This window comes from Pipra filicauda, unplaced genomic scaffold, assembly GCF_003945595.2.
Source record: "Pipra filicauda isolate LSUMZ 115617 unplaced genomic scaffold, ASM394559v2 scaffold31_size4109673_pilon, whole genome shotgun sequence".
NCBI lineage: Eukaryota > Metazoa > Chordata > Aves > Passeriformes > Pipridae > Pipra > Pipra filicauda.
In genome coordinates, this window is record NW_024104443.1 from 1783844 (window position 1) to 1795126 (window position 11283).

An 11283-nucleotide genomic window follows, 5' to 3' on the forward strand; every position below is an offset into this window, starting at 1 on the left:
CAGTAAGAGTAACTCTCTTTCTTTCACGCAAACTGCAATGTTAAAACATCTTTGGCATGACAGTTATGAAGATCCATTCCATTCCACAAAAGAAAGACCACAATAACTCACTGCCACTACCAAGCTGTGAAACTTGTGACCTAGGGAAGATATGAAGGATAATTGTCCTGTCTGAGTAAATTATAAGGGCAATTTCTCATGGGAATTATAAGGTAATTTCACATAAATCACTACATCTTACTTCATGTTATTAAATAATAACTTAAGCCCACTTTAGCTTTTGAGATCACATTATAAAGAAAGACATTTTCAGGCCTGCAAAGCTGTCAGCAAAAAGAGCCTCAAGCCATTTCAAGAGTTGGACCTTTACCACATTGCAGCAGGTGGACTCTGAACCCACAGATAAACTAAGCTTTCTCCTTCCCTATGAATCTCCACAAGAGCCATTTAACACACCAGTTTTGAGAATGATTATTTTAACTAAATAGACTTAATCACCCAACATGTGCATTTTACACAGTCACTCATAACATTCTCACAGATAAACTGATGAAATACAGTCTAGAAAAACAGTTAGGTGGACTGGCTGACCTTCCAGGTTCAAAGGGCTGTACTGATCAGTGGCAGAACTTCAACTGGAGGCCAGACACTAAAGGTGTATCCCAGGAGTCCATACTGGCTCCAGTCCTGATCAACACCTTCATCAATGACCTGGATGGCAGGGCAGAGTCCATTCTCAGCAAGTTTGCAGATGACACCAAAGTAGGAGTGTCCAATACACCAGAGGGTCATTCTGCCATCCAGAGGGACTCAACAGTTCAGCCATGGGAAGCACAAAGTTCTGCATCTGGAAGGGGCAATCCCATGCACTGGTACGGGCTGGGAGACGACTAGATGGAAAATAGATTTGCAGCAATTAAAATCTCATAAGTGTTAAATGTAACAAAAGCTTTGTTATATAGGAATAGCTTTTATAAGAATAGCTAGGTTCTCTCAAATTAGGTACCACAGAAAGTTCTTCTGAAAGGACTACTCTAAATTAATGTACTCAAAATTGTGATAAAAATACATTAACACTGCTTCAATAAAAACTTCAGTAAACAAGCAGAAAGCAAAAAGTATTTTAAGTCAGGATAAAAAGGATGCTTTAAAATCCACCATAAATCCTTAATCTCTTCCATAATGAGATTGGGATTCTTAGTACCATAAAATCTGGCTCCTTAATTTGAGGTCAGGGTAAAACATGCTTGCAAAAGGAATTAAAATCAACTGAATTTAACCACTCTGAATACAAATAATCCATGGAAAACTAAAGAATATAGCATAGAAGTCTGCAATATAGCAAAGATTTAAAATGAACAATAGCTTTTTTTTTCACCTCCTCTTTAATGGACTGCTCTAAGCAGGCAAGGCTGACTTGATCAGTTTTCAAGTTACTTTTCTTCACTCCTGCTTTAGGGCAGATGAATGAGGTTCAAGGAGAACTCTATTAAGCTGACTTTTAAAGCAAAATAATCACTGCCACTCCAGAAGAGTCCCCAAGCAATAAGCACTGCTGTTGTTATTGATAAAACACAAACTATAACCACCTTCAGTACATGAACAGGTGTAAAGGTGCAGTTTCACACAGAGTTAACTCAAGTGGGAAGGGGTACAGGGAAGAATCATAAATGATTCTGTATCTGTTTGTAAAAGAAAAAGCTATGGCTTCCCGAAAAGATGAGGATGAAGAAGGTAAGCACAACTATGCTGGATTATGAATGCACGTCAATGAACCTCGTAGAACAAAGCATGCAACTGTTCTCAATAATTTTTAATGTAATCCTTTAAACATCCGTTAAAGACACCAGAAGTAAGAAATTTACTGCAACACAGGTTAGTTGTTTGACCCATTTCACTCTTGTCTTTCCTGTCTCCTTCTCTCTTTTACCTCACTTCACATTAGCCTGATCTTCAGTGTTACAGTCTTTCATTTCAGTTTTTTTAGTCAGTGGTTCATATAAGCCCTTTTCCTATTCCAGTTTTCCTCCTTGTGAGCCCACCCCCAAGAGTTCACAGAATTTCTCCCTCTCCTGGTTGCACACCCCTACCAGGTCATGGTCCCAACAGCATCCACAGACACCACATTTCTCTGCACACTTGCTTGCTTCAGCAGACTACCTTCAACTCCACTCCTCTCCACACCAGTTCATCTACTTCTCCTTACGCTCTTTTCTAATCTCAACTTGCAGTCCTCTTATTCTCTTCACAGCAAAGCAACATCTCAACCTTGATATGGAAGCCTTCACCACCAATATTTAATAACTTGTCAATGTTATAGGCTGTAGACCTCAGAAACTTACTGTGGGAAGCATCAGCCTTCTAAGTGTACAAGGCTGACCATCATCCTGTAGTTTAGAAATGTACCTTGGCCCTACTGCTACTTAACTTCTATGTTCCGGTGCATTAATTAATTTGTTTCACTGGAGGTGGTTTAATAAAACTGAATCAAAGACAAAGGGAAATGGAATAGATTTTGAAGCAAAGAATAATGAGAAATACAAAGAAATGAAAAACAGAGTGGTAGAATAAATGAAATACGAATTTACTTACATTATCTTGGCAAATTACACCATCTTTCCTTGATGAAACAGACAGAAGAGAATGCAATAAAGCTGGTCAAGGGTGGGGAGAATTCAGTATTTTTTAATCCATACTATAACATGGGAGATTATTAAACATGAGGAAACTGGATTAGAAGATGTGAAAAAAAACCCCAAACCTCAGTATGAATGGTTAAACAAAGACTACTGCAAACAGCATTGAAAAAAGAGTTAAGTGATAATTTCATTAACTGTGTTTCATAAATATAGCCTTAGTATTTGCATATCCAAACTTCTCCTGATGCAGCTTCATTCCCCTTCCCCATGTCCTATCACTGGTTCCCAGAGAGAGGAGATCAGCACCATCCCCTCCACTGCCTTCCTTGAGGAAGCTGTAGTCTGCAATGGAGTCGCACTCAGCCTTCTCTTCTCCAAGGTGAACCCAACAAGCTCCTAATTTTCCCAGTATGTAATGAAAGAAAGATAACCTGGACTGTTCAGCCCAACAACATAAGTCTAAAATTAAACATGACTGTTCTCTTCAAATCAATAGAAGTATATACAGGAAAAGAACCATGAATTAAGCTACTGACTGATACTAAACAAGAAAAAATGAGTCTATGAAGGCTGTGAATAATTTAGGTTGGAAATTAGACTGCCATTTTTGAAACAAGTCAGAAGGTTTATGCTGTGGATCATAATTTTTAAGATGAGTAATGACTTTATCATATGGACTGAAGGGCATTACTTACAGGCCTGCAAACAGAAAGCAAATGTACAGATAATAAAAAAATATGTACATGTGAGTGGAAGGGACAAAAGCAAAACAAATCTTCCGTAGTTTTATAGTGGTCCTCTAGGGTTAATCTAGCCCTGTTCCTAAAAAAACAATAATAAAAAAACCCCAAACAAAAAGAAAGGTTTCCCAGACCTTAAGTTCTGTGTAAACATTTCCTCATCATCTCTTTTCGTTCCCAAGTATGGAAGACTAATAATCTCTTTTTTGTACAAGTACGAAGACAGGAGATTCTGAAAACAAGTAGGCCACTTGCAACATCCAATGCTAGTGTAAGAAGCAAACTTCTTTTTTTGTTAACTAATGTAAGCCTTGATTAACCCTACACATTGGGGACTATGACAGAGAGATAGATGATTTTACAACAGACAAATTTTTGAGATATCCTTCTTCTGCAGAGATTTATACAGTAAATATTGTATCAGTACACCAGGACCATGGATGTACAACAGCACGGATTAAAACACTAGAACAGTACTAAGGAGATCACCTGGAGTCATAAAATCCAAGAAAGAATATTGGTAACAGAATGGAACTGCTAGGCAGTGGTGGAGTATGAGACTGTACCACACACATGAATCAGCAAACATGATATGATTCGACATCACCTTCAGCATTCTTTGTCAAAATGGAAGATAAATGCAGCAAAGATCATGAAACATCATTACCAGTCAAGAATAACCCAAAAGACATGGTGAGAACTGGATAGCCAGCAACGCTTTCTCCCCTTGTCACTGCAAGTAATCAGACTGATGAGATCCATCTGTTCTGGTCCTCATAAATGCAGGATGCAAAAGCATGAGTACGAAAAGGATGAAAGAAATCTAGAGATTACAAATACAAGTTAATGAAAATTATTTTGTTCAAAACAGAAGTCATGTTTCCATCTATTCAATGATTCATTGAGAGCAGCTGCATTTTAAACTCCTTCATTTCATCTGGTTACACATCCTGTTTGGCTGTTGCAGAACCTTGGTATCTTAAACCAGAGCATTTGCCAAGTGACATCTGTTGCACAGAACTTAAAAACTTCACCACTGCAGCAGGAACAGCCTAGGTTATCATTTATTGCCTTTCAGTTTCAGCAAAATGCATAAAACGGTTGGTTTCACTGAGTATTTTCAATAACAACAATATGTTGAAGGGCAGAGGGAAAGCAAGAAAATCCCTTGATGTAAAAAGCATGGTTAAGTGCTCACAGGGCTTGAAGTGCTGTTACAACAGAGTTCTTCAACTAATGACTGGTGTCTTCCTTAGAAACACGCTGCCTGACCTCAGCCTACTAAATAAATCAGAAATGCTTGCTTTCTTTTGGCATCTCTTCACACACAATCTACATGTATCCTTTTAGAGGCTACTGTTAAATTCCATTCACATTCTCAGAAAGAAAGAGTCTCTATGTAACTTATGTCTCTCAACAACAATAAACCCAAATATTTTAGATGTATACCTGAAAAACAGTAAGTTTCAAAAAACAGCACTAACCGTGAACTTTGCTTCCCATTCATACTACACTGCTTTTGTCAGTACTTGTTCTTTGCTCACATGGTCTCAAATTATACCTCAAAATGTTACTTGATTTTATTTTATGCTTCCAGAATTTTAATATAATCTTAACATACAAAGCCCTCCACACTTTCATTCCCACATACTTTTAATAGCAAATTTACAAAATCTCACTGAAATATTTTTAGACATAAATTATAAAGTAACCTATAGAAATTAGGATATATTGAATCAAAATATTTTTCAAGAAAAGCTTTTTCATCTTTCTGCAGGAACATGTTGAATCATTATTTCAAAATGGTTTTAGTTGATTCAACACCCTTGAGCAGTATATAAATAATACCCTGTCCTCCTTGTCTTGGCCAATTGGAAGAAACTGAATTTGAGTACAGGTAAGATTGACAGGACATTAAAAAGAGTCCTTCACTTATCAGAGAGAAATGAAGGGGGTTATTCATTAAGGAGTATGTTGTAAATCCTCCCTGTCTTTCAGCAAACCTATGCATTTCAGTTTTATATGTTCTGACTGCCTTACAAAGGAGGAAAAAAAAAAGGAGAGGGGGAGACGAAGAGGGAGGAAGGGGAAAAAGTGGGGAGGAGAGGTGAAAAAGAGGGGGAAGAAAAGAGAGAAAAGTAGAAAGGGAAAAAGAGAAAAAAGAATGGGAGGAGAGAGATTAAAAAGAGAGAATGGGGAGAAGGAGAAAAAGGGAGAGGAAAAAAGGACAAAAAAGAGTAGTATCAAGCAGAGATGAAAGCAAGCTACCATGCACTAACCTACAAATGTTGCATGTCTCAATGGTTCCACCTCCTTCCAAACTAGTTTTATGAAGTCAGAAAATACTTAGTTGTGTCTTGAAAAAACATACTCTATTTATTTGATGGATCCAAAGATCGATCATGTAGCATGATGAAAACAGAACTGGGGTCACTAATTAGAGAACATCCAATGTTTCTTTCTGCCACTTTAACATCAGACTGAGCTGCGATGCCTTAAGTAGAGATCTTTTTAAAAATTATTCACAATACTTTGACTATACAGACTGTCATTCTAGACCAGATTGGTAAACCATTCTGGCAACAGTTTGCTCACATCAGCTAGCACCAGATATTGTTCTCAAAACACAAGATAACTAATATGGTATACCTGACCGGTACCACACAGAATATGGCAGACATGGTATAACCTACTCCGTGAAGTATTTAATCCTAACCGTTATAAATTGTTTTAAAGTATAAACTAACTTGTTTGGCTTCGTTTGTGATACTTTTCAAATCTTTGTTTGTACTAATAGCTGTGAGTTTGGATAATATGAGCATCCCAGCAGATTTATTCATCTCGAATATGACAAGCAATAGCAGACCTAATTAAGCGCTAAATGGAAACCTGGCAAATTATAAAATTCCTTTAAATAATCTTAATTTCGTTGTACACACCATTGTTTTGGACTATGTAACATGGATACTTTTGTCAATCTGTAAAATGAGAACTTCAGAACAAATCCCAACCTCTTCGCTCCCTTTGAGCCATGACATGTAAAATGGAAGCAATATGCTAAGAATAAATTTGTTTTCAATATGCATGCATTTTACACCACAGTTCCCTTGTATTCCCATGTAAGGAATCAAGAAGAAACATCCTCTCTAACTGAACATTTTGTGGTATCAGCCACATGCAGGGAAATAACTTCCACAACAACAGATTCAATTGTATCTCGGTTTATCTGACACTCTGCAGCCCTGAAGTTCTCTCATTTGACAAGGAAGCAGATAAAGCAATAAAATGGTGGGTTTGGATTTTGGATCAGATCTCTGAGATTACTTGGAGCTTGCCTGCACACACACCTGTGCAGGCCTCTGCCTCCATTTGTCAAGGGAAGGGCTGTGTGTTCTGCATCTGCTTTTGGCTACTTGCTGGCTCTTACCTCCTACATCTGCCATTTTCATCTGTAGCAGTGGTGGGGATCACTGTATCAAACAAACTAGCTAAGTACGTAAGGATTAAATTGAATCCCCTTTCCATTTTTTCTGCATGCACTAGTCGACAAACATACATTAGTCTTCCAGTAAAGTTATTCCTAAAAACTAGCTCCTGATTTCAGATCTACAGTACAAGACACACTAGGGATTTCAGATCTTCAGCAAAAAACCAGAAATATAAACAGGAGTCTAATACGTAAGTAATTTTAAAAATTAGGTTCAGTTAAAATTTTGAGATTGAACTGTGATTTTCTGGAAGTTAGATTACATTACTGATGTTTTTAATGTGGGAACACCTGTAAAGACAGAGGAGGAGTACCCCAAATCAAAAAAAGGAAACAAAAGGCATTATTAATATCAAGTGATATATCATCAAGAGACTTGAGATACTAAAAATGCCTGTCATCTTGTAAGAAGACTTCCATTTCCACACCAAACACTCTAATAAGTAGCTTAAAAATTCTGATTAATGCCACTGATTCCTCTTTTTTTTTTTTTTTCTACTCCGAACTGTAAGAAGACTCATCTGTTTCTAAGGAAGCCTACAGCAGGCAGCCTGAAAACAATCTATGGTAAAAGCCACCAACGTGTCAGTGCCGCACCCCCGTGTTTGTGTTCCTCGAGTCAATCCCAGAACCAACCGTGGCTTCACCGCTCCAAAGGGGCTTTGGGACGCACCCCCTTCACGCACCAATTCCCACAGCACAGCCGCGCTCAGGAAAGCAGATACTTATCTGGTACGGTCAAAAAGGTGTGCAAATCAAATTTATAAGAGAAGGATACACAAAATGTATATATTTTGAAACTAATGCATCAGATCTAATAAATGAGTTTTTAAGGAAAAGAATGAGGAGCGAAGGCTCGAAAAATAAATAGACGAACAAAAAAAGCCACTCCCAGGGACTGTTGGGAACCACACCACCGCAACTCGGAGCAGCTGAAGTCGAAACTAACAGAATGTCAACACTTGACCGCTTCCCATGGCCGGACACCCGGAGGTGAAGGAATGACAGCGCAAGCGGGACAGCGCCAAAGTCCGGAGGGGCTCTGCGTGCCCCGCCTTCAGCCATCTCCCCACCGCCGGGATGCCCTTCCAGCCGGACCCCGAGCGGGCACCCGCCCCGGGAAGGCACGGCGGGAAACTTGGGCGGGAGGGAGCAGAGCGCGCCGAGCTCCGGCGTCTCGGGAACGTCCGTCCCTCGCTCGGGACACAAAGCCCGGCGGGAGGAGCGGGGGTGCCCTCGGGTGCCGCGCTCCGCCGCACCCGAGGCCAGGCCGGGCGGGCCGGGGCTACCCCGCCCGCAGCGCCGCCGCAGCCTCACAGCTCCCCGGGGCAGCGCCGGTCCCGGCAGCCGCACGGCCGCGGCCCCGGCGGTGCCCAGGAATCCTCTCAGGGGCTCCCGCGGGAGCAGCCGCGCCTCGGGCGACGCGGGCGGAGCCGCACGTGTGCCCGGGCCGGGGCGACACCGGCAGCGGCACCGCCGCGGGGCCCGGGCGGATCGCTGCAACTCAAAGTACCCCCTCCTTCTCCTCCCGCAGCCCCCGCGTGAACGCGGCGCAGGTGGAACTCACGGGAGGAAGCCGCGCCACGCCGCCGAGTCCCAGCCGACCTGCCCCCGCGGCGACGGCAGCGACACGGGCACGGACTGCGGGCGCCGTGTCCGCGACCCCCCTTCCTGCCCCGCCCCAGGACCGCCCCGCGCCCGCGCCCCGCCCCGCCCCGCCCGCGCGGGGGACGCGGCGCCGCTCACGTCGGCCGCGCGCAGGGCTCGGTAGGGCCGCTGGGGGGCGCTGTGCCCGCACCGCGCGTTGAGGGGCGCGGGGACAGCGGAGGGAGGCGTCGGGAGCGGCAGGGAGAGGGGTCGGGATGGGCAGAGGAAAGTCTCGGGGTCCCCAGGGAAAGGGTCTCGGGGTCCACCTGGGAGGTCCGAGCGGTGTAAGCCCGGCGGGCAGGGAACAAACCTCGCCGTGCCGTGTCTCTCTGCCCTCGGGCGGGACTAGCTGGTTCCCTGTGCCGTCGCTCCCGGAGGAGCGGTCGTGCCCCTCCGGCTGCGGTCAGCGAAATGATGGGAGGGCTGTGCAGACCCCTCTGTGCGGGGTGGGAGCGGGGCGGTAGCGACCCAAGGTAGCGGGGAGCCGGAGTGAGGGATCCTAGGATCCAGGATCCGCAGGCTCCGATCCTGTACTGAGAGTGGCACAAGCAGTTCCCGGTAAGGAACACGTTTGCGTTTGGAAGCTTGTGGAGCTCCAGTGCACTTGAATGAGGTGGTGTTTTCAGTGGAATTCATAACATAAAATAGCAAGCTGAAGCTTGGGCATGTCTTACGATGAGCTGTGTTCCATACCCACCGCAGATGGAAACACTGCTCAGCATCTCTGGCTGAACAGGTTTGTGTGGGAGACCTTCCCAAGAGACTCATCTGCATAGGTCAGGTGGAAGAATTAGGACCCAAATCTGTATTGTTTTTAAGCATTAAAAACGGCATTGTAATGAAACATTACTTTGGTAAGAGGGACTGTCTTAACACTTCTTCAAAATATAAAAATATATATGATAAGGCATAATTTTGCCACCTTCAGATTAAAGTAATACCTTGTTTTGTAGGTAGATCTAGCAACTTCTTTGTGAAAATAAATCTGGGTAGTTGGGTCTGTGATGGGTGTTTTAGTATTTCTACAAAGGCTAGATGTGTACCAAGATAAGGCATTTTACTTATTCACACAAAATGGAAGATACAACATTCTTTTAAAGCCTATTAATATTTCTCAAATTAAAGTACATCAGTGGATTTTTGGTTTGTCTTGGCTACCCAGTCCTTTTCCTTCAGAAGGTGAAAATTTGCCTTTTTTGGGGGGGGATATAGGCAATTAGTGATTAATGTGTCACAAAGATGCTTTCATTCTTTGATGGCAGGAAATATTAAGCTCTTTGAACAGAAATGTTGACTTACTGGCTCCAGCTGATTTGCAGAGTCCTGCCAGCATTTCTTTGTTGAGCTCTTTGTCATACCAAGCACTCACCTAATTTTGTGCCAGACTTCCCTTATATAATTGATCTGGCTCATGGAAAAGAACACTGTGATTGCAGAGGCCTGGCCTAAGAATTTCAGACCTTACCCTGAGCAAAGACATTCAGTGGTGCTTTTGTGAGACGGCACTCTGATGTACACATCTGTTGCCGAGGGAGGAGCATGCTAAAGGCCTGCCCCCCCCCCCTTTTGTTCTTTGTGGCATACAGAAGGTGGTGTGCACACAGAAAGGTGCAGTTTTACAGTCTCTTACCCTCAGGGGGCTACATCCTCCTCTAGAAGTGTTTCCCATACTAGCTGCTCTTATGCAAATTCTTTAATTGGTGAAGATTAATTTAGATTCTCAAAGCAATCTTTGCAAAGGGGAAGTATGGACAAGAATTTGGAGGAGCTCAAAATAGTCCTTAGCATGTGAATGTTCCCTGAGTTAGAATATTTTCTGATATATTAAGATGTATTATGAGGATATTAGGGCCTTACAAATCCAGTCCTTTTTCTAAGTGTAGAACATCTGGTTTACAGGTAGTAATAAAAGGAATCAAAGTACTTGGGGGAAAAAAGAGAGAAAAGCATGGAATGGTTATATCATCAGCTCTCTGAGAAGTTAGGAAAGAGATCGAACTTGAGGCCTACTAAAAGGATATACTTTAAAGTTTCCTTTCTGAATTTTGAAAGTCTTTCCTTCAAAATTATAGAAAATTTATTAAAATGTCAGCCTTTTGTACCTTTGATACCTTTGTATCAAAGTCATATATATATATATATATATATAAAACTACCTGAAGGGAAGTTCTAGCCAGGTGGGGGTTGGTCTCTTCTCTCAGGCACTCAGCAATAGGACAAGGGGGCACGGGCTTAAGCTCCGCCAGGGGAAATTTAAGTTGGATATCAGGAGAAAATTCTTTACAGTGTAATCAGGCACTGGAATGGGCTGCCCAGAGAGGTGGTGGATTCACCGTCCCTGGAGATTTTTAAACGCAGGTTGGACGTGGCACTGAGTGCCATGATCTAGTAAATGGACTGGATTTGGACCAAGGGTTGGACTCGATGATCTCGGAGGTCTTTTCCAACCCAATCGATTCTATGATTCTATGATTCTATGATTCTATGATTCATTAATTTGAGTAGAATCTGTCAAATCTTCTGTTTTTCATTATGGTTAACATAGGGCGATCTACCGTGTTTTATGGCTCCCTATATAATTCTACTGAAATTTCCTAAATTTGCTTATATTGCTTTCATTATTTTGAGTGCTGTTTTTGTATTGCTTCATAAAGGCAATAAAAATGAATACATTAAAATGTGATGTTTAATTTTTGCCTCCTTCTGAAAGCTGAAACTAGACTTACAGCGTCCTTTTCTTTAAATGTGACATTTTCTAATATAGAAAAAT

General features: G+C 42.2%; 1 protein-coding gene across 6 annotated transcripts in view; it reads right to left on the bottom strand.

Moving 5' to 3' along the window:
- Positions 1 to 8529, bottom strand: part of PAM (peptidylglycine alpha-amidating monooxygenase) — a 126438-nt gene extending 117909 nt beyond the window's left edge. For 4 of the 6 annotated variants that reach the window (XM_027731882.2, XM_027731886.2, XM_027731880.2 and 1 more), the window contains exon 1: positions 8434 to 8529. The gene's annotated coding sequence lies outside the window, so the exon portion shown is untranslated. The remainder of the gene's footprint in view (positions 1 to 8433) is intronic. The other 2 variants (XM_027731883.2, XM_027731879.2) reach the window with 1 other exon arrangement.
- Between the last annotated feature and the right edge of the window lie 2754 nt (positions 8530 to 11283).